The sequence below is a fragment of the Empidonax traillii genome, unplaced genomic scaffold (assembly GCF_003031625.1).
Source record: "Empidonax traillii isolate 1590-97213 ecotype Southwest subspecies unplaced genomic scaffold, ASM303162v1 scaffold15:size5535645, whole genome shotgun sequence".
NCBI lineage: Eukaryota > Metazoa > Chordata > Aves > Passeriformes > Tyrannidae > Empidonax > Empidonax traillii.
In genome coordinates, this window is record NW_020955208.1 from 2,212,651 (window position 1) to 2,239,249 (window position 26,599).

General features: G+C 44.8%; 1 long non-coding RNA gene across 1 annotated transcript in view; it reads left to right on the forward strand.

Moving 5' to 3' along the window:
• The first annotated feature begins 214 nt into the window (after nt 1-214).
• The window catches only part of LOC114062447, a 212,227-nt gene continuing 185,842 nt past the window's right edge, over nt 215-26,599 (forward strand). The window contains exons 1-2 of the long non-coding RNA XR_003572385.1: nt 215-314; nt 1,880-1,958. This is a non-coding gene — a long non-coding RNA (uncharacterized LOC114062447). The remainder of the gene's footprint in view (nt 315-1,879; nt 1,959-26,599) is intronic.

The window sequence follows — 26,599 nt, forward strand, 5'->3', positions numbered from 1 at the left end:
CCCGGAAATACCACTCAGAACCTGCCAGATTCCTGGCTGGGCTTCCGCTGTCATGGATTCCAATCAGGGGGACTGGAACTAGAGGATCTTTAAGGTCCCTTCCAGCTCAAAACATTCTATGATAGTTCTATGATTCCATGGTGATTCTTTGACTCTGTGACGATCCCATGATGCCATGGACGGGCTCCGCCCCTTCACAACAGGCCCCACCCAGTCACAACAAGCCCAGCCCACCGACACATCTATATATAACCCTCTGCCTGCAGCAACCTCAGCTCTGCAGCAGGAGGTGCTGACCCCCGGGGAGGATGGAGGTGTGTACCTGCTTGGAGGGGAACACGAGGAAACGCAGGCTGCCAGCAAACCCTGTGCAAGTTTTTTCTTCTGCTTGCTCTCCAATTAGATGGGCAGTCTTGCTCTGCTGCTTGGAGAATAATCCCTGTGATATTCACCAGTGATGGCTTTGTTGACTGTAAAATTAAAGGAGGCTTTGGGATTAGGGATGCTGACCTCGGATCTAGCTCTTCTGAGCCTGTGACTCAGGTTGGGTTTTTTTTTGAGCTAGCAAGTAACAATAAACAAGCTTAATGTCGGTTTGTTATGCCTCTGTTAGAAGGGGTTTAAATGTGGAGCCCTAATTGGAGTGAGCACTGGGTTAAAACTGAGTAAGGGAAGTTTATTGAAGTGGTTTTTTTTAATATTTTTTTAAAAAACTTGAGGGTTTTTTGTGGGAGAAAAAAAATGTTTTACTCACTTTCTGGATCTATTTTTCATGGAATTAAAAAGCATGAGCTGAGCTTTTGTGTGTAACTGGCATTTCCTCTTTTTCTATACTAAAACACTAGGGAAAAGATAAAGGAGCTGGGAGAGGAGAAAACAGTGATTTAAAAAATTAGTCCTTCTCCCCTCATCTTTTTGGTAAAAATATTTCTAAAGCAGTTTTTAGAGAACAAACATTCTTTCTTCTTGAAGTACCTGGGATAAAAACAGTTGTATTGTGGTGGGATGAGCCTTTCATTTTTTAAAATCAACTTTGGCAAAATAGTTTAACTGGAGTGGAGGATCTTAAATTGCAGTCATCTTGAATGCTCAGAAGTCCTTCCATTACCTTCTGAAAACTCTAACATGTGTATATATAAATATATATATATATATATTTAATTTTTCAAGGCATAGCAGGAAAGAGATGTTGCTGAAGAGACATTCATTTTTTTTTTTTCTGGTGATCCTCCAAACCTGCCTGTGCTATAAGGCAGTGATGAAATAATTGTAGTCTGGATAAAGCTTTTAGTGCTGAGCACGAAAAAATAAGCAACGGGAATGGGGCTAATTTGTCTCTCCCCTTGGAGAAGGAAGACTCTTGTGGCCCAGTTGCCATAGTGTCAGCCAGAACTGATTTGCAAATGAAGGGTCTGCAACTCTAGATGAGCCTATTGCTGCTCCAAGAGTTATCCCATAATTTTCTCTGTGCTTTTGTCTGCTTTATTGCTCAGGGGTATGGCCAGGTGCCAGCAGTATGACAGCAAGGGCTGAGCACTGCCAGCAAGTCCATTTTGGGCTTAGTTATGAGCATCCCAGGTGAAACGTGTTAGCTAACATAGTCTGACTTAAGTGTCAGTCTCCATCTTCAGGAGGATACTCCACCTGGGATGTCATTTGAGGAAGGGGAGAATCTGCTCTGAATTCATCTACCCATTTTCAGTAAGATGTCGCTTGGAGGTTTTAAGCCTTTGTTACCAGGGCAGTCCATGTTCCACGTACCCACCAGGATTTGCTTTAGAAAGATGATAGTGGCTGATGGAATTGGATGGTTGGGGTCTGGCGGGAGAGGGAACACTTTGGCTGCTCCTGATGGGTCTCTGCTTTGTCTTCTGCCCAGGTTCCTTGAAGTGCCAGCAGCTGGGATTGGTGGTCAAACAGGACAGCAGGGCCTGGCTATGCTTCACTTGGATTGTAAGGTAAGGACACAGGAAGAATCTCCACCAGCTATGCAGCCAGCTTGTCTTCTCGACCTTGTGTGTCACCATCTGCCATGGGCTCACAGGTAAGAAATATTTGCTTTTCTTGGAGAGATGTGGCTAAAGGTGAAGCTGATTGTTGTAATACATTTATTGTTACTGCTTTGTTGCACCCATGTGGAGCTTATTGCAACTTCACTGTGTTCATATCTGTCCCAAATTCTCCTTTGGTGTTTTCAAAAATTACTTCTGGCTAAATTCTTTGTGGTGCTGCTTAGAGCAACTTTGTCCCTGTCTAATGAGTAGGGATCCTCTTCTAGGTTTGAGGACTGAGATGTGACCTGGATGGCAGTTATTTTGATTTATATTGTCAAAGGGAAGGTTAAAAAAGTTGTTTGATGTATGTTTTGTAAACAAAAGAATGTCTTACAGGAATGTGGAATATTTTTTGCTGCAAAGAAATCTTTTTTTTTTTTTTTTACATTGTGCAGACCTTTAGCAATGGTGTTTGGAAGCCTTCTGAAGATAAGGGACAGGATGTATTTGTGTTGTCTGCTAAATTGTCCTGTGTAGTAGTGCAGGCTGGTGGGATAGGAGTAGGTCACCTGCAGAATCTGAGGTTTCACGATGAACAAACCCACTGAGCCACATATGTGAGTCTGCGATCCAGGGTGGCAGAAGTATTGTTTCATAGTCTCTGAGCTTGCTTTTCAAGTCTCATTTTTCAGTTTCTCTTGTCCAGACACGCTGTTTTAGGATAGGTGTTTTTTTTTGCTACAGGTGTTCCTCAGGGGGTGGTGAATGAGTAGTGGAGGAGATCATGTGTAGCTGGGAGTGTAATCAAATACCAGTTCAACAAACCAGGTGTTTTGCTGCTCTGAAACCACTCTGAAATTATTTCTTTTCCTCTTGGTGAAGTATGAGTTTGGAGCATCTGGGATTTCTGGGAATTACTTCTTCTGGGTTGGTTAAACCACAAGTAGAAATTGTGCTCATGTGATGGGCCTGTCCATGCAGCTACAGCCAGAGCCTTCACAGGGTAATCCTTGCATCCAGAAAAAAGTCCTGGGACTGAACAATGTCTAATGGCATAATAAGAAAGCCAGGTTCAAACTGAAGCTACCAAAAATTGGGGAATGCCTCTGCTCCTCCTGTTAACTTCATGCTCTGCTGAGATTTCCTGGAATATTGTCAATCTGTCGTTCATCTGAGTCTCTGGACAAGGCTTTAGGCATTTTGTTTGATAAGGAATGGAGATGTATCAGTGGGACTGAAGCAGGCCTGGAAGAAATTTGGGAATTATACTGTTTTGGTTGGTTGTGGGTGTTTTTTTTTTTTTTTTCCCCTCTTCTTTTCCTGGATGGTTTGCATCCTTGACTAGCTGAGGGTCAAGATAACAGCCTGTTCAGCTTTGGATCCAGTTTTGGGTTATCATTTAAGCCTGTGTAATATATATGCTCCTTATAAAATAGGCATTTTATTATTATACTCCTAAATGGCATCTCATTTCCCCAGTCTTCTAATGATTCTCTGGGCAGAAGTATGCACAAGATGCATCTGATTCTGAGCTGTTTGTGGTGTTTAGCTGGTTATATTTCCATGTTTCTGGGACAGTTGAACAGTTTTTGTTTCCTTTGTCGTGATGGACATAAACTAGACTTTCTTTTCCTCCTTTGTTTCTGCTCCCTCCTCACCCAATTCACAGCAACTCTAAGTTCAGTAAGGACTGATCAAGGAGTGTAAAAAGTGGAAGAATGGCTTCAATATTTTTAGGGCAGATGGAGAAATCAGCAGAATCAGTGCACCAGTATCTTCAGAGTTAGCTCATGAAGTTAAGAGAATAAAATTAAATATTTTCATCTCAGAAAGATGAAATTGATATGACTTAATCAGTGTGTGGACTGCTATTACCAGGAGGAAATGTAATTTTTAATCTCTTTTGGGAGTGTGTGAATAAAAACGGCACCTGATTACCAGACCTCTATTCAAAGTAGAGTTAAATCATGTTACTTTTTTTTTTTTTTTTTAATAGTAAGGAGCAAGATACAAAGAGAAGTCTGGAAGTTACTGGACTTAGTGCAGAGATAACTGTGTTAGCTTCTATTCTGGGTGTTACTTTGGGGAGTCTTCCCTGCCCCTTCACATCTCAGAAATGCGACACACAACCAGAAGACTTCACAGTAATGTTAGTCTGTTAATCTGCACATGTGAGCAACCCAAACCCAGAGATCAGGGAAATAGCAGGGCCTCATTCAAGGCTGTTCTGTCTGGAAGACGTGAATTTGCTGTTGTTTGGACTATTACCAGTTCATCTATGAGGGTCTCTCACTGTTGGAGTACTGGCAGGGTTGAAACCAGGCTGAGTTAGAATCTGGCTGCAGTGAGGGGTACAGTTTGCTTTTAAAATTACTTGTCTAAGGTTTTGTCTTCATTCTTGAGGCTCTTCACATTAAGAAAAGGTGTACTGGGAGGGAACATGCTCTACAAGCCTGGATCTTGCATTATTTGTGACTCCTCTGTGGTCACATGGCAACTGTTGGCCAACAGATAGGACTTTGTAGCTGCTCCAGTGTCGAGGCTGGCTTACAGAACAAGCTGGGCCTTTCAATTGGCTTGCCTTTGGTTTCAGAGGAGTAGGTGTTTACCCTGTGTTTGCTCTGCACCCTATGTATAGCTTAAAGTTCTACTAGATGCCTTGTGACCACAAGTTCTTCCTGAAAAATGGAACAGGACACCTTTTTGGCTGCCTTTAAACCATGGAAATTTTGCTGAGATTTTTCTGTGAAAGAGGAACAATACAACCTCAACAGAGAAGTTAATTATAGCAATGGAAATTTTTCTTAAAGACTTTCTGATGTGAGGCTGGTATTGCTTTTCAGCAGGATAGAACTCTCAGAAATGCCACTTTTAATGAAAAATGTTTTAATGGCAAATACTTTCCACAGTGTAATGGTTATTCTTGGGTTTGTCTGAAGCCTGTTGAACCTCTGTATTTCTTTTGTGGAGTTGTGTAACATGGTTTGGCTCTGCCTTTTCACTCTTGCTCAAGTGCAGTCCTGGCCTAGGTGAGGTGGATGCCAGGGGAGTCATGAGAACTGAATAGGATAATGTTGTACTTAGACTGTGATTTGTATTGAGCTGCTGTATGGAATGAGACAGTTCTGAACCCTGGACTTACAGATATTTGTTTCTGCTACCTTGGCCCCTCAAATGTTATATGCCTTATTCTCATCTCTATCTTAAACTCCATCCAGATTGAGCTGCTCTGTATATATCTGGGTTTAAATATGTGACAGTTCTCCTAAGAATTGATCCTGTAGGCTGATTGCCAGGGAAGGACTTGGTTGTAAGCAGCAGATATCTCACACAGATTCAAACCTAAAGCAGAATTCTGGTAACAGAACACTTTTTTTCTCTGTAATGATTATTTTTTTGAGGAGAAGGCAGAGATTTTCATATAGCTGAGGTTTCCCATCTGTTCTTCTCCTGTTCCACCTCTGACCAGTCCAAACTGTACTTTATTTTCTGAGTTTGTGGTGTCAGACTTGCTGACTTCCCCCTCTTTTCTGGAAATCTCTGCAACTATGAGTAAGGACAGTTTATGCTAGCTGGGGAGGTGTGAAGCAAGTGGCCAGGCTGGAACATGGTATCAGATTGCCACTGGCACTAATAAAAGGACTGATAATCTAGTCATGTTTTTGAATACTAAGCAACTTCTATGGCCTTAATATGGAGAGGAGGAGGGGAAGGTAATGTAGAAGGGACTGGCCACAAATAAATTCACCTGTGAACCTGTGAAATAAAGGAAGTCAAGGGTTTTGTAGGTCACTGTGATGTTCTCTTCTGGGTGTCATGGTACAGTCAGAATTTAGAGGCTGTGGCCATAGCTGACACACCTCCTCCAGCACCACGCTGTGCCCTGGCAGGCACCTGCCTTTGCTACACCAGAGGTAGTGAGGAGATGGGATTCTGCCATCTGATGTCATGATGGCAGTAAGTACAAGTGGGATCAAAGCTACAGACATGAAGGAGGAGCTCGTCAGTGGCTGCTGATCATGGAAACGTTTACTGTGTAGGAAATTGTTCAGAAAGAGGTTCTGCACTGGAATGGACCTTTACTCTTAGGTGCTGGGCCACCTGAAGTCCAGGTTCTGCTACAGCACTGAGGCAGCCCTACCTGGCCAGTGCAGAGACCTCATCCCATGGGTGGTTTGGCTCACAGCGAAGTCTCTCATGACTGCATCTCCTGGAGGTCCAGCAGATGTGCTGCAGCTGTGTGATGGCACTGAGCATGATCTCTCAAGGGTGTTGAGAGCTGTTCTCTTCTTTCTGAACATCTTTATGGCTAGACATGTATGTGCCAGACCTTGGGTTTTGGTGGCTCATGGCTTCTACTTCCAGTGGTACTCTTCCATGTTAATTACTTATTGGATAACTAGTTTTGGATCCAAAATAAATATTTAGATCTAGAACCAGAGCTCAGTACTTCTCAGACCACAGGACAAAATCTGGTTCCTGCTTGCTTTCCTCTTTTTTTGCCCTGTAAGTCTGGTGTGGTAACGTGGTCTGAGGGAAACCTTTCCTTCTGGAGGGAAGAGTACCAGCTTCAGTCCTTCCTGGCTGTGCTGTCCTGCAGGTGAGGGTGCCTGCCACGAGCTGTCTGTTCAAGGTCTGGGATGCCTCCCTTTCTGCTGAGCTTTGGAAGAAAGGAGTTGATCTGTGCCCAAATAATCGAGTTAAGTTCCCACTGCAGGAACAAATTAAGGGTGAATCCACCAGTGGAGGCCTGTTGTGGCAGAGGCTTCTGTTTACTGCCTGAAAAGTTATAGACTCAGCAACATGAGTTATGGAGCCTTCTCTAGCACCCATAAATCTTGGAGGAGAATCAGAGTCTTCAACCATGTACCCACCCAGGCTAATACCATTTCTTGCAGCTGGAATTAATCATGGCATTAGGCAAACAACAGGGGTTCATTAGGACCAAAGGTGACTTTAATTTAATTGAAATATAACTTGGCAAGTAAAGAGGCGATCCAGTTCACAACACCTAATGGGAGGTCTGGGTTATATATGGAAAAGTTAATGGCCGTAAAAATATCCAAACAACATATTTGTGCACGTGTTCCAGTAAAAGTCCAAGCCAACTACTTTTTAATGGTTTGGGTTTTCAGATGTATATATTCATGTTCTTAAAATAAGATTAAGACTATATGAGTGCACGCAGCATAGAAAAATGAAGTGGGTGAGGGTATGAGGGAGAGGAGCCCCATGGTCAGGACAGCATCGCTGAAAACCACCTTCCTCCTTGTGCTGGAGGAGGCTACTAAACCTCTTCTTTCCTCAGTGTGTGACTGTGGATATTTCAGCCTTTCCCTTAGAGGTTGAGGAATAAAAATTCTTACCTGTTTCTTGCAGTATTTTGGGTAAAGGTGCCATACAAATGTACCCGGAACGGATGTTTTGAGTTTTTGGCAGTTTTGTGTGTTTAGATTTCATACAATCACACGAGTGCAAGAAATAAATGAAAACCCTTCAAATGATGATATTGGTATTCCCTTGTGACTGGCCACCCACAGCTCCCAAAATAATCATATTTAAACACTAGTTAAATCAGCCTATAAATCAGTGCGACAACGCAGCTCTTTTAACCTCCCCTCTCTCCTGCTGAACAGGTCCTCCCATTTTTGCATACACACTGCCTCATAAACTGACTCCTACATAAAATATTATTTATATTTTATTAGGTCAATATATGACAGTATGCACACATTGGTGGGCTGTGACATCATAAGACCAGCCTGCAGAGTGTGTAGTATGTAGCTTTATACCTATTTTATTCCCCTGGCTGTTTTTCACAGAGAAGGGACCATCTATATTTTCATGGGCATGCATTCTGTATATCCAGGGGTGAATGTGAATCTGTACTTTGAAACAGACCACTGGAAATAAAACTATATACCCATAGATTTCAGGTTGTTTCCCCCCCTTCTTACCCGTGTTTTTCCTTCCCCTAAATTTCTTGTGTTTCTTGGTGCAAGAGCTCATCTGGTGGGCCATGACAGAATGGCCCTTGTGTTGATTTGTCAGAATCAGGCCGGTGCTGGTAGAGTGATGTCAACACTGTTGATGATCTCACAAGCTTGTGAGATGCTTGATTCTTCAGGGCTTGGACTGAAAGCCATAGAATCATTAGGGCTGGAAAAGACCTTTAAGATCAGAGAGTCCAACCATGAACATAACACTTCCATGTTCACCCCTAAACCATGTCCCTGAGCACCACCTAAACGTCTATGTGTTTTTTGAACAATTCCAGAAACAGTAATTCCACCACTACCCCGGGCAGCCTGTTCTTATGCTTGACCACCCTTCCAGTGAAGAAATTCTTCCTGATATCCAATAGGGGAAAGTAAAGAGCCTTAGATGATGGTGAGTTAGGAGTGCATAATGGAAGAATATTTATACAGGCAAAGAAAAAAAAAAAAAACACGAAGTGGGGGGGAAAGCAAAAACGAGATAGAGGACAGGGAAATAAAAGGGTCACGTGGGAGACACGGGAGGTCTTAGCTGAATGGCTTGCTCAGTGTTACTGCTTTGGGCAAGTCACTTGGGATGCTTCCATGCTGAAAGGGACTGCTACAAGAGGCTGGGAGAGCGCGCTGGCAGGCGCCGGGTAGGAACACATCTCCTGATGGCTCGGCCGAGATTGCCATATGGTTTTGCTTAGATGGTGCCTCTCGGGACTCGCTCTGTCTTTCGGTGGCCTTCGTGCCTGTTTCTCATTTCAGCAGTTTCTCTGATGGTTTTATCTCCATGTCCTTTGGGTTTTGGGCTACTGAGGAGAAGACGGTCTTTTCACCAGCTGACTTGAGCCTTCAGCGGGGCTCACCTTGTAGTCAAGCTGGCTTTAAGCATTTCCTTTTCAGTAAAGCAGCTGCCTCAGAAGCTTTGTGAAACCCACAGTTTGTAAGGAGGAAAAGAAAAATGAGATAAAGTGGCAAATGAAAAACTGTTGCTGCAGACAGGAGATGGTGGACCTCCAAGCCCCGAGGGGAGGAGCAGGCCTGAATGTTCATAGTGAACCCCTTTCATTATTGCCACAGCAGATGAGAGATAAGAGCAGAAATGACCGCCTATCTCTGGTTTTAACACGGAAATGTGTCTGCCAGACACCTCCTCCCTGTGCTGGAGCTGTCTCCAAAGGGATCTCCCCAAAAGGGGGAGCTTTTAGCCCACCATATGCTGTGTCCCCCACTGGCTGCCCTGTTTCACTGTGCTAGAGACCCTGTTGGACAAAAAGGTGTTTTGCACCTTGTGGTTACCCCTGAAACTAGTCCATCCTCTCTGCTTTGGGAAAATGAGGAGTGAAAGCAGACACGTTTCACCCAGAAAACCATGGCTTGAGTTACTTCTTATCAGACCTCTGCCACCCCTTAAGACTTGGAAAATTTTACCCCAGAGGAGGTTATTTGTCTTCTGTTATTGCAGGGAAACAGCAGCACGGGGAGATGAACTGATTTTTTCTGAGGTCCCTTTAGGGTCTGGCAGCAGGTCCCACACCAACAGCTCTTCCCACGCCGCCTCCTCCTGACATCTGCTAACATCCCTGTCTGTATGGTGCCTCAAAAGGCCAAAATGCCAAAAGAAGTGTGTTTATTTTTAACTGCTGATGGCATATTTGACCTTCCCCAGCACTTCTGGCACCTGGTGTCTTGACTAGCTTCACATGTGTGACCCTGCATCTGTGAAGCAACCCTAAAGGGCTGGACTTTAAGCAGCTGTCAGTCGGTGCGTGGGAGCATGGTACTGTCACCTTTGCTGGCCTGGTGCTGCCCATGTCAGCTCTACCCTGGTACCCTCTGCCAGCTGAGGCCTGGCACAGCCCTCCTCTGCAGCATGCTGACCCCATGCTGCCTCTGTTCCTGTTGTATGGCAGTGGGGTGCAAGCAGGACAGCCAACCTGTGCAAAACCTCTGCGGTGGGTGCAGCTGTTCAGCACTGTGGTGGCCTGATGTTGGCTTGGCCAAGAAGCCAGGCAGAATGAAAGTAAGCCAGCTGGTTGTCCTTAGAAATTTCCTTGGCAGAAATCTGTTTTGGGCTCAGCCCTAGTCTGGTCCACCAGAGCTCCTTGGTGCCTCGCGCTGAGGGTGTGGCTCTCCTCACTGCCACTGCTCTGACTCCCTGCAGCCTCCTGGGCCTTCCAAGACCCAAGGGGAGGCCCCTCTGGGACTTTTCCTGATCCATGGGGCACAGGAGGCTGTGAGAAGCACCACGGCTCAAGCAAAGATGGAGCGAGGAGTGGACTGAATGAGATGCTGGGATGACAAATGCACCCTGGTTCCTCTGTTGCTTCACCCCCAGCTTTCTTACAAGGGTGGATGTGACCACTGTTGTCAGTTTGTGTACAAGCAGGGGGGCACTGAAGGGTGTTGAGCTCAAGCCCAAGCTCATCCTCATGTGTTGAGGGCTGAAGGTGTCTGTCCTCACCCCTTCCTTGCTCCCCAGCTTGGACTTGCTAGTCACTGAGGGTGAAAACCAAGGAGTTGATGGGGCTCAATTTGCTCTTATGGTCTTCTGTGCAGAGTAGCATTTGACAGAAGGTAAATGAGGTAAACTAGTTCCTAATTAGTCTGCACAAAGGGTTTAATGCTATAAACGTGGAACAAGCACTATAAATCCAGCTTGTAGCTCACTGCGTGGTAATTTCCCTGTATAGACAAGCCCCAAGTCACAATTCATTATGGCTCTGCTTCGTAGACCCTCCGATGTTGTGCTTCCCCTTTGCTGAGGGCAGATTGTCAAGCTGTGACCCTGCCTTAGTTAATTAACCTTCAAATGGGATTTATTTTCCCTTAGTTACTTGTGTGTGCACACATTTGGTAATAATGACTGTCCGCTTCCCTCGCACTCGCTAAAAGGGGAATAAGTCATTTGTTACAGTGTTTTACCAGGGGTAAAAAAATAAAATAAAAAAAAAAATCCAGGCCTCAACTTTCACGGAAAATTGATAGCTTTGTGCCAGAAAGAGACAGTTCCATCACAGCCACTTCTTCAGCTGTCTGCAAATATTTGAAACCCTGAGATATTTAATGTTTTTCAGATGGCGATAAATCTGCAATAGTGCGGGCTCGCTCGAGCTTAGTGAGAGATGAAGTGAGATAGGAGAAAACGCATGAGCCAGCACAGGAGAGGTATTGCTGGTCACACTTCTGCTGATGTCAGGACAGGTTTTCAGGACCTTCCACATACCAGCTGGCTTCTCTTCGCTGGGGAAAAATGTACACAAGTGCGAGCTTCCAGTTAATTTCCCACCCAGTTGTGAGCTAAATGTTTGCTTTTTTTTGTTGTTGTTTTCTTCCCCCCTTTTTTTTTATTATTTTTGCAATCTGACATTAAAAATATGAACCTACAGCTGGGGAAGGAGAAATGTTACTGGCTGAAAGTTTTTGGTTGTTTTTGGTTTTGTTTTTGTTTTTTTTTTTTTTCATCATCTGGCAAGCTTGAGACATTGCTCAGGGTTTGTTTGCTTAACCTTTTGTTTGCTGTGCAGAACCTTGGTGGCAAGTTGCAGAGTGTGGTTTGATTGCAGATGCATTGGTGTTTTAGTTTTTTATTTTTTTAAGGAGGAAAAAATGGTCACAGGATCTCCATGTGCTTTGCCTGCAGCATTGCCTCTGCCTGGGGTAAGCCTTGGATATCTTTCCCTGTTATTCTGATACACCTGATATGCCCTGGGCTTGGTCTGTAGGGAGGTGCATGGTCCAGGCAAAGGCTCTGGGATTGGCATAGACCTTGAAGGCAGGTGTGTCGGCAGGAATGAAGTCTCATCTGCAGCACATGCCTCAGGAATGAGTGCTGAGAAGGGACAGGCAGGATTTCTGACTGCCTTCCAAGACACTGGGACTGTGATTGTCTCACAAGAAAAGCAGTGAGGTTACAAGCTGGGCAAATATGGCCTGGGAAGAGGTGATGTGAAGATGCTTAGCTGAGTAAATTTTCATCATCCTGCTTAAATATGGATGGCAAGTTGCAGCAAAGCCTGGTAGCACTGGAGCAGGAGGCCACCTGAATATTTTCTCATTTTCCTTTGAAAGTAAGGAGTAAAACAATTGCAGAAAATGCTGTTTTATTTGTTGGGAGGAATCAAAGAACAGTCTAGTTCTCCAGACACCAGCATGTTTCACAGCAAGTGAAGGAGTTATGGGTGACGCCAGGAGGGTTGTGTGCTGCTGTGGGCAGTCTGGGGTAGCAAAAGGGACTGGGGCTGGATCTCTGGGTTTCTTGTTTTCAGCCTGCCATGGCTGAATCAAATCCCCCTACTGCAGCTGCAATGCACGGATGGTTTTTGTCCAAGTGTCTGTTCACGAAGTTTTAAAGAGACAGAAACACCTCAGCAATTTGATTTTGGCAAACAGCTGTGAGCCAAGTGCGGAACAACAACAAAAAAAAGATCCCTGTAAAAATCAGGGAAAATGCCTGCGAATTTCCACACATTTCACAGAGGCAGTGTGGTCTCGGAGGCAGCAGGGTGGTCTGGATGTTTTAGCGCTGGTGTAGAAAACAGGCACTCCTGTGCTCGAATGCCAGCTCCACCACTGATGTGCCTTGGCGAAGGCAGTTGACCTCTCCATGTCTTGGTTCCTCTCCTCTCCTCTCCCCTTTCCCCCTTTTTTCCCTTAAAAAATGAGAATTGGTGGCCCCAAACCTGGGTGGTGGCCAGCCTGGGCCTGGCACAGCCAGGGAAGGTGGGGCAAAGGTGGCTGTGTTCCCAGGTTTCGAGGGAGGCCGGGGGCTGGGGATGTTCCAGGAATGAAGAGCGTCTTTGACCTCAGTGGAGGCCTCGATCCCGAAGCACAAGCTGTTAATGCTTAGCTGCCTCCCACCTCCCTGCCCTGCTCGAGTATCCCAGAGAAGTGAAGAGGTTTTTCTAGCACCCGGGCAAGCCTGGGTTTGGCAGAGCCTGCGCAGCCTCCACACCCTGCTTTAACATATTCATGCCTATCCAAAATGTTCCCCTCTGGGCTGGACTTTCCCAGGCTTCACCTCTGGTCTGTAAGCTCATGAATCACGGGGAAAGAAACTGTTTTGAAAAGGGTGAATTTTGGGCACAGCTGCAGCAGCTAAAGTGGCTAAATGCTGTCTGCAAAGATGGGGTGAAGGGGGAACAGTTATGGGGAAGTGCAGGGGCTTGTTGGGCCATGAATTTGGGGACAGAGATGAGAAAGCAACCCAGTCTTCTGGGCTCTCCTCTTTCCTGGGCAGTTGCTCTCCCTTGCCTGTCCTCTTACTGATTCCTCTGCTACTGAATGAATGGAAAAGCTCCAGTAGGAATTGATTCAGGCCCTAAATTATCAGCCCTCTGAGGACATCCAGAGCAGACTGCCAGCTTCAGCAGAGCTTTGTAAAATGTGCATTTCAGTTACTATTGCTTTTTTATGTTCTGGTATTTCAAGGACAGGATTAGGAATTCAGGTGAAACAACTAGGGAGAAATAGGAATAATTGGTAGGTCAGGTGTGCCAAAGTTGAGGATAAGTTGAATTGCTGGCTTTGAGTTCAGTATTTTCCGCCTGTTTGTTGTCCTGCTGGCGCTCATGGCACACAACCTGCAGTCTGTTAGCTGAGTGGGACCTGCTGTGCTTATTCCCTTTCTACCACTGAGCATCCCTGAGTGGCTGCTGGCACAGAGCTGTTGGGCCCCTGAACCTGCTGTTCCCCAGGCCTGTCCTGGCCCTGCTCACCAGGGCATCCATGTGCCTTCATCCCCTGTGCGACCTCCCAGGGGCTTCCTTCCACCTCTAGGGGTTTTACTGGGAGGATGCATCCTGTGAGAAGCAATTGTAAATCAAAGCATCTCCAGGGAAGTTCAAACAGGCATCCAGAGCTGGTTTTGGTGTCACAGAGTCTGAAGGATGCGAGATGCTCTCTGTCCCTCCTTTCTTCTCCTTGGCTTACTCCCATTAGCAGTAGAAGAAACAGGGTATTTGATAGAGTTAACATTGCTCTTTTGACTGAGACCATCTGAAGTGGAAGCACCACCACAATTTAAGGCCTTTTTTTTTTAAAACAAAACAAAAACCCAAATCAAAAAAAAAAAAAAAAACCACCAAACTTGCATTGGTTTTATTCTGGACTTAATTTTCTCGTTTCCCATTATTCAGCTTAACAGGGACCTAGCCACAAGTCAAGCTGCCTTACTTTGGTGCTGGCTCCTGCCAACTCTCCACTGAAAAGTGAATAACTGGAGAGCTACCTAGCAGAATAGTCAGCAAATGCTCCATGTAGCTCCTTTGGAGACAAATATTATTTGCTTTCCTAGATCCACCCAAATAATGTTGTTTGTTCTGCATAATTGGCTTAAAATGAACTAAGTGTGTATCATCTTAGTACTATGAAAATGTTCTTAAAGTAACTATGGAAAGTTCTTGCCTCTTGGATTCGGAGTACAGCTTGCATGACTTGAATTTTAATAATCATCTTTGCTGAACAGAAGTACCTTTCTGTCTGATGAGAAATCTAACACCTTCTTATATTGCAATCAATGCACTTCCTGGAAATTTCCATTTCCTCGTAGCTCGCTCCTCTAGGGTAGTTAAGCAGAAAGCAATAATGAAGTATATTGTTATAAGATGATGTTATTTTTACAGGCTGTAGTACAATGCTTTTCCAGACATTTTATGATATATTATTAATAGCAATGGGAACCAAAATCCTTTTGCCAAGGACTGAAATGATTCTAATATGTTTCGTAGTGTGTTGTCCGTGCTTTTTATCCTTTCTCTTATTTCTTTATATCCAGATCCAACAAAGCACTTAAACAAAGCACTATAAGAATTTTTTGACAACCCATTTCCCTCTCGCTGTCCCCTAACCCCTGTATGGAAACTGAACCCTTGTCAAAAATGAAATTTTTAACAGAAAATTCCTGCTTTCCCTGTATTTTCTGTGCAGACTGACTTCTCCCAGCAGCACTTTGGTTAAGACATGAAAATGAGACATGGGGGTGGCTCCACACTTTAGTGTGAGAGATGTAGGATTTGGACCAAGGCACTCCTGGGAGTGGAACAGTCAGGAGGCTGTGCAGGTAGGAGTGGGGGATCTGGCTCTCTTGCAAGCCTTGGTTTGGGCTGCTCAGGTTTTCCTGAAGAGTGGAGGAGTGGGTTGAGTGAGGCTGTAACAGCAGGCCCTTCTGCCCCTGGACTCTTGGGGATGGTCCTGTGCAGGGCCAGGAGCTGGACTCGATGATCCTTGTGGGTCCCTTCCAACTCAGCATATTCTGTGATTCGGTGGAGGAAGTGTAAAAGGCAGTGCTCCAGCTTTGACGTGCGTTGGGTCCTTGTGCAGAACTCTGGTTCCCTCAGCAGTGGTCCTGGGGCTCTTCAACAGGGGATGATCCACAGTGCCCACAGACCAGTGTTTGAGACTGCTGCAGAGCCAGGATCCAGGATTTGTTGGCCCCCTTGCAGAGTGGGGGCCATCTCTCTTCCTCTAGGCTTGATTCATCTTCCATGTTTGTTGCGGAAAGAAATTTCCAACAGATGAAAAAATATTCTTGAACTGGGGAAATGCCTGGAGGTCCAGCTCTTCTTTGTAATCACGTGCTGAATTTTCAGTTGTGCAACTTGCTACTTTGACGTCTGACTTGTTCCACCCTCTATAGCAGCCTCTAATTTTATCAGTAGGTGTTTACACCTCATCTTTGCCATACTTGAAGCAGGTCAACAGCAAATGAATCTGAATATATGTGACATCTTTATGTTTCCCTTGAGTGTAGGGAGACTCCACTACCTAGCAAGCTTTAGAGGCTCTTTGCCTGTTTTTTTTTGCCCGAGAGTTAGAGGGTTTTTGAATTCCTTTAATCTGCAAGAGCCCCCTTTTTGGAGAAGGGCACCTAGTGCCAATGCTATTTAAGATGGGAAATACACAGTTTTGGTTAAGCATTTAATTGAGTGGCTGAACCTGGTGGCACTGCTGAAGGAGCAAGAACTTTGTTCTGGAGAGGCAAAGAAAGCTTCCACCTGAAAGCCTGTCCCACTGTGCTGAAGAGCTCCTTCAGTGTAGTGTGGAGCTGCAGCACTTTGGTGACATTCCCTGTGTTGTAAGTGGACTTCATGGCTTCTCCTGTGCATCCAAGCGAAGCACAGGCAGGGCCATACATATATTTTGGCAACTTGTTAATTAACATACCATAACTACCTAAGTGTTATGACAATGTTCAGTGATCACAGGTCTCAAGAGACATCTAATGCTTTGGAACAAACTAGTCTCTGGCCTAAAGCGTCTCAGGTTAGCTGGGGTTACACCATTGATGGATTTGGCCCCATGAGTTCAGTGGCTCCAGCAGGCTGTTTGCAAGAGTCAAACTCTGGCAAATGATCGACTCTGAGCTCAGTTGGAAAAGCTTGTGAAATGAAATCACAGTGCTTTGCCCATTAGGCTTGGGATGAAAAGCGAGCCTGAGAGCTGCCAGTGGTTCATATTTCATGTGCAGAGATTTACTTGTATTAGTTAAGATTGTGATGAGTTTGAGAAAGAGAGAGGGAGACAATTTGTAAGCCAATGCAGAAATAATACTTCCCTATAGTAAGTGTATAATGAGAACTGTTGCTTTTATTGGATTGAAACAGTTCAGATTCTTTAAGATATACAGGTTTTTGAATAGTGAACTGTATCACTGGTGACTGACCTCCTGTGTTATTTTTACATCACTTCTTATTTCTCTACGTCCTGACCTTGCTTCTGAGACTTCCATTCCTATTTCTTTCTTCTCTTCCTTTCACACCTCTTCTCCTAATCTTTCCTACTCTGGCTTTGGAAGCCTGTTTGCTTTTAATGGACATCTAATATTTGTCATAGGCAGTCCACACTTTGCACAGAGCAAGTCTCTAGATATGATTACAGCACATATAGGCAAATTTGAGCTGGTTTTAATTAGAAAGCCATGTAACCACCGCATCAAAGAGCCTTTAAGAGCTTTGCTCAGGCTGTGGTTTGTGGCAGCCGCATTGACCACTGCACCAGGATCCTTCAGTGCCTTGTGCTTGCCATGGTAGCTCAGGTCATCTGGCAATTAGATCTTGTAGAAAGAACAAATTGATCCACAATGCTGAGTCTGGCACAGAGTCCCCACCGCAGTTGCATGCCACAGTCCTGCCTCGTTACTGACAGATTTCTCTCTAACTTGAAGGGTTTGGCTCTTGAATCCAACAGTTGAGGTCAAGAATTTAATTAAACTTTGGATAGAAGAGGACTGCCCATCTACTGGATCTCTTTCAGAGCAAGTGAGCTCTCACAGTAAGCAAGGGAGGCTATTTCAGCTGATTTAGTGTTCCTTGGCTTTGGATGTTACTTCCTCTTTGGTATGGGATTTTATTTTTTCCATACTCTGCATTTGGTGACCAGGACAATCCTGCCAGTTTCTTTGGGAAACCATAGATGTGTTTCAAGGCAGTGAACCAGCTGTTGGGCTTGGGCAGGTGATTTCAAGTCCACAATCTGAGAAATCAGGGGTTAGGTGCTTAATCTTTTGGACTTCAAGGGATCTGATTTTCTGAATGAGCTGAGGACCTGTTTGGCTTCTGAACATCTTCTAATGCTCCCCACAGAGCACCCTCCAGTACTGTTGACCCTTAACAACCAGTGGGAATAGGGATGGGGTACAGTTTACTATTTACCTGTACTTCCACTGGACTCAGGGACAGATGGGGGAAACTAGTTCTTACCTGTCTTCCCCTGCTCACTGTCTGCAAGCAGGAATGGCTAAGGGGATACTGGAGTCAGTGAACAGATGTGGTGGTCCAGAGGTTACATGGAATTTTAGAGTAAGAGATAAATTTAAATAAATATATATATAAAAACTTTTTCATTCTGGAATTTCACTGCTGCTTGTCCTGTGTGGAAGTACTCATCCATATCTGTAGTGGATGTACTGGTTGTGTACACGTATGTGGAGCATTAAGAGATCAGAACATTTCTCAAATCTCATTAATAGAAGGATTAGATACCAAACTGGTTTTAAAGAAGGTTACATTGAAACGGTTGAAAATCTGTTGGAGAACTTCTGACAGAAAACTGGGATTTCAACCAAGAGGATTTGGTTCCCCTGGGTAATTTCTGTTTTTCATCAGACTCTGATCATACAGTGTAGCTCTCCACATACCTCCATTGTGCATCAAACTGGGCAAGCACAGAATATTTTTTGCCCCTGTGGGGTGACAGCAGCAAAGGCTGCTTTGCTGATTTCAGGTACCCTGGGAGTGCAGGAACGAGGAGCGGTGCCTGCCAGGAAGCGGCTTCTGATGGGTGAAGACAAAGTGGAGTGAAAATCCCTGCAGGGAGCAGAGCTGCTGGCCCTGGGCACCAGGGCACGAGGAACCAGGGTGTTTCAAGGCAGAGACTGTGATCCCTTGTGTTTGGGTCACACTTGTGGCAGTGTGGCTCCTCAGCAGTTCACTTCCCATTGCTTGAGTTGCTTCCTGGGATGGGGGGAATATCCTCTGCTCGTTTGGAAACTAGAGGTAGGGTGGGTCCATGAGAACATCCATGGGTTTTTTAGATTTAAGTCCTCATCAGGAATCTGTTTCACAAATATCTTCTGCAGGCTGTTTTTAGACTTAGATCCTGCCAGGAGTTTGTTGTGCAGGTCACTCCAAACCCGGTGATGTTACTCTCGCCCCTGTCCCTCTCTTTGCAAATGTTTTTTTTCATTTGTTTCATTGTGACTTTTGAACTGCCCCTGTTTTAAGACTAAAATGAGAGAGATAAAATGTTTTTAATTTTAATTAAAACAAAGTTTATTTTATTTCATTAGCTAGGCATGTTATTTCAGGGCTTGACAGTAAAGTTATATGTTACCCTGTGGGTACTTCTAATTGTGTTACAGGGTTTCTACTTCATTCTGTCCAGAACAGTTTGACTCCTGTGCTGATCTCCATCCTCCCACAGCCTTGAACCAGCACAGCTAATGAAAAACACTCCAGTAATAACAGGGGGCTCTCAAGGGCTCTGGATAATTGGGGAAAGGTACTATTAATTTTACTGGAAGGCAAGCCGGCTGAGCTCTAAGAGCCTACTGCTAAAGATACCAAGAAATAGGGCCTGATCATTTTGGAGGAAAGATAAGAATGTGGAAGCTGGTCAAAGTAAACCTACAGACCTAGAGAAAATACTCTGTCAGTAAATGTCAACATAGGGGCAGTCAGACTGAGGCAGCCCTTGGTCTAGAGAATTCCTGTGAGTGAGGCAGGAGGTGAGATCCTCTCCTGCCATGCTGTTGAGCACTCCCAATGGTGCAGCTTGTGAGAGATCAGTGGGAAAAAAATCTCATGCTCGAGGTGAAAACCTGGGACTGTCTAGCCTTTTTTCTTTTCCCCCCATACGCAGGGATGCTCCTGCTCTATTCTGGGACTGTTTGGGCCACTCCTGGACACCTGGTCCCTCTGCTGCCTCTGGCAGCATCAGCACAATGCACTTGGGAAAGAGAGATAGGAAACCAAGAGGAGGCTGCTGGGGGTCATGCTCCCTGCACATAAAGCCTTTTCCCATTCATTAGGAGTTACAGATTTGCTTAAATCCCAATCGTAAATCCTGGTATCTCGTGCAGTGTGAACCCAGGGTGGCTGTAAAACACTTTTGCAGGGAACCTGAATAGAGAATTACACCGATTTAGAGGTGTTTTATCTGCTGTCCCTGGTATAACTGCAGTCATTGCTGCTGGAGTTTTGGTGCCTGGAATTTATTTGCTCCAGCAGAGAAGGTGCAAAGGGAGAGGTGTGACAGTTTAATTCTTCTCTTGTGTTCCTTGCACGGTTATAATGTTTTCAAGAGAATATTTAATAGGCGTTTAAAGTTAAATGAATCATGTGTGGAATGGAAGGGTGTTTTGAGGATAGCTGGTAAAGCAGGATAGAGGAGGTTTAGATTCAGCTCCCTTACTTTGTCCCAGGGATAAGGACTACAGAAAGCAGATAGGAGCCTAATTTCCAGTGAGCCAGCCAAGTACCTCTAACTTGATGGGTCAGATATCTTTATGCCCCTTTTCTGTCCTATTTAGTGGTAGATGGGGAGGTATTGTCTCAAGCTTGGGTAGTACATCAGCTGTCTCACTAATTGTCCTCCCTGTTTATCTTGTTGGCTGGCATTGTAGGCTTACGTAATTTTGTAAAAATATGAACTTCTTTTAAGTTGTTTGATCCAATGCTTGGATTTCCAACCGGATTGCACTGTACTTAACCTTCAGTATGTTATTGTTTTAGTAGTTTTGTCCAATATGAATAACACCTTATACCATAACATCCTCAGTGAATGTAGAAAGAAGTTCCAAAGGAACTGAAAAGGGTTCCAGGAAAGTCAAGCTGTATGGCTTATTTGATTTTTCTGTTTAGCCTCTTAAAGTAGCCAGAGAAGGGGGAATAAAAACATTACAAAGGATACATTGCTGGATGAAAGATATTCCATTACAAACTCTGTCAGCATTAATAACTTGCATCTCTTCAACAGTGCTCCAAGCTGTCAATAAGAAACAGGAATGAACCAAGATAAAACTGATCTGTCAGAAAGCAGATCGTATCAGAAAGATAATAGAATCAAATTAATTTATGGTGAGGAGATTTCACAACAGACAACGAGGCAATACTGAAAACCACAGTCCAGTGTAATCCCTTTGAAGAAACGTTGTACTTATTACAGCTGTGATGATTGCAAATGTTTGGTTTAAAAGGCTGTGTTGCAGTCTGGAGGAAAAAACCCAGGCTATTTATGGTCTCCAGTTTTTAAAGATGAGAGCTAAGGAAAATAAGCCTGGAGAAATATGAGCTGAAATTTAATATTTCTGTCTTCATTTAAGAAGAGGTGGTTAGAAAGTAGATGTGCCAGCCTGAGGGAAATTTGAATGTGTCAACATTTTGTTGGGCTTTTGAATTTTTTTGGTCCCTGGTTAAGATAAAAAAGTCAAAATAACCTATTTCCACTGAAAAAAAAGTGTTGATTAAATAGTGTCAAAATATTTAATTCTGTCATTCTACTCACAAGATTAAACTGCTTCAAAACAAATTATTTAATTTGCAATGACCATTTTGACTTGGAAAAGCATGATTTTAAACTCATTCCAGAATACTTCACTTCTGACTGGAAAGTGAAACCTTCTGTTTAGAAAGGATGCTTTCTCCTTCATGGAGTAGCTCTACTTTCCTAGAATTTGACATTTTCTCTTGCTTGGGGAATGGGAAGAGGAAGAGGCTACGTGGATTAAGCAGTAGTTTGTGGTGGAGGAGAGGAAAGAAAACTTCTTGTAATGCAAAATTAGGGCTATAGCTGTACTCCTACTTAAATTTCCTTAATGACTAATGCATGTGAAGCTGTGAATCTCCCATGGTTTAAGATCTGTCCTCATTACTCCCTGTGATTCTGATCTTCCTTTTGCAGTCTGTGACTCTGGATAGGACACACAGCTGGGCCTGCCTTTGGGGTGGGATTAAGCTCATGTTGCCCAGTATGATCTGGAAGGTCTGTGACTCTCATTTCCCTTAGTCCTGGTCTTGCCTTCATAAACCTGACCTGAGAAAGGGTTTCTGTTATGTGGCTTGCAGGGTGAACATGGTAATACAGTCCTCCTCCTTGAACCAAAGAAAATGAGGAGCAGCCAAAGCAGGCTTGTATGTGCCTTGACTTCTCCCATGTCCTGCACCATCCTGTTTGGCAGAGGACAAGTATCCCCTTTGCTGTATCTGAGTGGATCTGCTGAGTTCTCAAACAGCCCAATACAAACTTTGAAGCCACTCAAAGGAGAAGGGGCTGGGTGCTGTTGAGAATTGTGACAGGAGGTGTTTCCACCCCTGGAGGCAGGAAGGGGGTGCAAAGAGACCACAGGTCGTGGGGATGGGGTGCTGTTTTTGCTCTGACCGGCACCAAGATCCAAGAAAGCCTGAAATCATGGTTTAGGGAGCAAGAGGATGGAGGCCTGGAGCTGCCCTACCCATGCCAGTGACTGTGTGTGTGTTGCTGTGAGAAGCCCTGCTGTCTGTTTTGGAGCGGGTGATGTGTGTGGGAGACACATTGCTCCTTCCCCTTCCTCCTCCACCCTCTTTCATCACCCCCAAAGGGACTGTGCTCCAGCTGAATTGAACTTCCTCCAGTGGCTCCAGATGTGTTTGAGAAGTCTTCTGTCCCTGTCGCTTTTCACTGCCCCATCCTTTTTTTGCTGCAAGTTTCTGCTGTCGGTGTTGCTGGATGTGGGAATCTGTGGCTGCAGTCAAACTGAGGGGTGGGAATACCCAGCAGAGAAATCAGGGGGGGAAAAAGGTCCCCACCATCTGCCTCCCCTCTCCCTAGTCCCCTGTGTTGCTTGCAAATCAAAATAAACAACCTGAATTTAAACTGTGTGTTTTTAAAGGGATGAATCCCTTCTTGCCACCAGGGCTGCCTGTGCCTGCCAGACCTGTGTGTGGGCATCGTCCACAGTGCACTTAGCACTGACTCCCTCCCAGCTTAATGACAAGTTCTCACTTTGTTTGTTGTTGTTTGTTTTGTTTTGTTTTTTCTCCTTCCAGCCAAGCTGACATTTAATTCTGCCTCAGCCAGTTAAATATAACCCCGAAACCTGTGGGTGAGAAAATGTGGCTCTCTGTCACGCTCATTTCAGAGGAGCCAATTAGCAATGGTGATCCTTGGGACTTGGCAGCCTCTTCCCGGGCACCTGGCAGCCCTGGCCCTGCCTGTCATTCTTGGGATAATGTGCTAGGAAATGGTCTTGTGGTTTACTAAGAAAAGCAAAACAAACTCCCTCTTCCCCGCCTTTGCAACCCAACAACCTGTGGGCATAATTGATTTGCAAGATTTGCAGTCAGGATGTGGCTTTGTTGCAGATGAAGCTGGTGAGTAGCCTGCTCCTTGCTGGCTCTCTGCCTGGTTCTCCCTGGTCCAGCAATTTTCCACATCCAAAGGCATCCACTTTGGAGATAGCTCCCCCTCCTACCTCACCCTTTATTTTACCACCTTAATTCCCCTTCTCTCTTTCTCTGCTGCACTGCTGGTACCATGCCTCCCATCCCTGTGGTTTCTTCACCAGGGATTGCTGCCCTCCCAGGTGCAAATGTACCACACACTGCACGGAGTCAGTCCACAACCTAGTGCTGATAATGGGGGAAAAAGGAGATGAGAGTAGAGTGATCCTTCCCCTGACAATTCCTCTATGCTGAAGTTTAGCAGTACGGTCAGGAGTCAGTGATGGGTCTGGCATTGAATTTGTCTTGTCCTCTTTGGATTTTTTATTATTTTAACTCAACTATGGAAGGCTTCTTGGTCTCTGCAATGCCCTGGTTAAAGGCTGCTGTTTCTACTGTCCATTTGACTGATCTCTTCAGCAGTGATCCTTTTCTTGCAGTGCTGTGAGAAACTGGTTAATTTTGTCCCCCTGAGTTGTCCTGTGCATGGAAAACATCAGAAGCTCTGTCAGTTCAAATGTAACTTTCTGAGTTTGCAGATAACAGGGTCAAAAAAGAAAAGGAAAAAAAAAAAAAGAAAGGGCAAGAAACATGGGCTAGTTTAAGCCATTTATGGCTGGTTTATGCAGATCCCTGCTCTCTCTGAGCCAGGGCTCTCTGTCTTTCCCAGAAATGCTCCTCCCTGTCTCCCTTATGCTTTTAGGACCTGCATTTTCATTTGCCACGAGTTTCCTAATTCTGGCTTAATTCCTGCCCCTCTCCCCCTTCTGCCAAGCTGAGTATGGTGCAGGGTGAACCTCCAGGGTGGAGGACACCTGGATTGTCCATTAGGTACTGGTGAATGGGGCCAGCTGGGGCTGCCACCAGCCCTCTGACCTGTGTGCAGTTAGCTCCTGGTGATTGCAGAGCAGGCAACACAATGGCAATCCAGCAAACAGATGAACATATGATATTCATAAAAGAACAGGGGTGATTCCCTGTCTGCTGCAGCAGGAATCTAGGATTAACTCTGTGCTGGTCTCTGGAGTTTAGTTGCTATCTGTTATCACTTCTTATCTGGCAGTCTCGTGTGCTGCCACATAACGTCTGTTCTTGTAACTGTTGATACCTCACTATGGGGGGGTGTTAGCCAAAATCCCCTGCAGGAAAGGGGGATGGAGATGGTGCCCATGGGCATGTATTGGTATGGAGACAAAGTGATGGTTTGGTGAAGGCTCTCTGAACCCATCTTCAGTTATTAACTCCTGCCTGCGGAATGGCCCAGCTTTGGTTTTCTGACTTAAACTGAAGCGTGATAGATATCTTGTGCATGGTGCTTAGATGTCACCATCACTTCTGTGTTGTACATCTGGCTGCAGGATATCTTCAAAACCCTTGCAGCAAAATAGCTTCTCAAAACAATGTTTCTTCTTAGTGTTGAGACTTCTTTTCCTTGTGCTCCTTCGATTTTTATCTTTTCCACATTTTCTCTACGTCACCCTAACAAGTCGTAGAGGCTGGACAGTGTCCATATCACATCAATACTGAATTTCATTATATACAAACATCAATCTGGCTCTGGGCTGCCTTTTTAAACTGTCATCCAACCTGGTGGTGTTCAGTTTCTGTTTAGGTCTGACCGTGGAAAAGCATCGGTTCAAAGCTTGTTCCCTATAATGTTAGATCAAAACAGTTCCTCTGTGTGTTTATAATAAAAATATATTTTCACCAGCTCTTGGGAGCATTGACATTTTCATCAAGGCAATTTTCTATGGCCCCAATCCATCACAGCACACGAGCTGTTCCATTGGTTCTAGTACAACTACTCATTGCTTAAAGTAAATTGTTTGCTTAAAAGCTTGTTGGATCAGGGCCTATAAGCGAGAAAAGATTGCTGATTAGAAAGCACATTTGTTTCTGTTGTGGGATTTGATGGCAAATTAAGGATACTAGGAGGATTCCAAGATTAATGCCTCTATATTTTGGGAAAGAAATATTTTAATACTTTCACATTATCGAGGCCCTATAATAAACAGAGCTTATGCAAATGGGAAACTAAAGACCAAATCCTAGACATTAATGGGGTTCAGCGAGAGTAAACTGAAAGCAGAATTAATCTCTGAGAGAACTAAATGGCTATTTTCATGCTTATGAACTTAGCATACTTTCAACTCCACCTTAATGAAAGACACACTTGGTTCACTGTTAAAAGAGGCACTTAAAAGGTATTAGAGGCATAAGTCCAGCTGTTACAAACTCCAATAAATTTGGATTAGGTCTCCACTGTTTGAGTTGTGTGTGTGAGTGCCTGACCTCAAAGCAAGTTGTTGGTTTTTTAACTTATTGATATATAGCATTACATCAGGTTAATTACACGTTGCTGTATTTCATGTCGTCTCAGCACAAACCCATGTGCATCGTGGCATGGCATGGGGAGAGCAGGGCACCAGGAGCCTCTTGGAGGGCTGGGGCATCCTGGCTGCCTGCCCACCACCCAGCCCTCCCCTGAGATGGATGCTTCACCAGGGCGGCTGCTTGGCTTTACAGTACACAACTGGCTCCCTACCCTCCCCTCTCCACCACGCCCCATCCCATATTTTCATTCCCTGGTGTAACTTCCCATCTTTCACCTCTCCTGATAACAAAGCCTATTTTTAAATTTTTATTTTGGTGCGTGGGAGCAAAACGCCCAACAGTTGTAGGGGCAGAATTAAGGGCTTGAATCGATGGGGCTTCGCCAGTTTTGTCTCGCTGGCTCTCATCAAATATTTGGTCCTTGTGCTGTTTTGCTACGAATTCCTGGCCACCCATGGAAGGGATCATGCATGGGCAGGGCACGTTCAGATTTACGGCTGCATCTGTGTAGATGGGTCTAGATAACAGCAAACCTTTTGCTCCGAAGGCACTGCAGCCGCTACGACAAAAGAGATGGCTTAAAATTGCATTTCCATTTAAAGTAACGCCAAGTGCCTCAGCCAGCCCGGCCATGTGAGGGAAATATAAAGCTCCGCGATAGGGAACGAATGAGGAGAGGGGGGGAAGAAAGTCTGGGTAGCAAGTAACTAAAATAGATGAAGTGGAACAGTTGGAAATCTCAACTTGAGTGACAAGGGAGAAAGAAGAGATCCAAAGTCAGCAGCAGATGACTCCGGTCTCACATCCCATCCCCTCTCCCCCCTCCCTCGCCACCGTCGCTGCCGCTTTCCCAGCAAAGGCACGAAAGAAACAGAACGTCTTTTCCAGATCGGGGGCTGAGCGGCCTCACATGTTGACACAGCAATAATTTTTAATGAGAAATTTTTAGTATTTGTGTGGGAGAAGTTAGCGTTGTGTACACAGATGCCTCTCCGGCCACCACGCCGTGGTCCGGGCTCGGCCGCGTCCCCCTCCGGCACGGCCCGTGGGGTCCCAAGGCAGATTCCTTTCAGGCAAAGGGAAACATTTAGGCTTGCTCACCTTTGAACTGCATGCGATGGTGTTTACCTTGGCAAGACAAAGTGGCAGTTTTACAGATATTAAAAACAGTCCTGAGGGGAATCTGGAGGCCTTCCTATATTTTAATCACCCAATTTAACCAGCCCGAGGAGTTGGCTGGAGGGAAAATGTGTGGCAAATCTTGTTTTGTTTTATTTCATTTTTTTAAGAAGGAGATTTAACAGAAAATAGCCCAGTGCTAAAACACGAAGGGAAAAAAAAATATTGTGTTTTTTTTATTTTTGACTCCCCC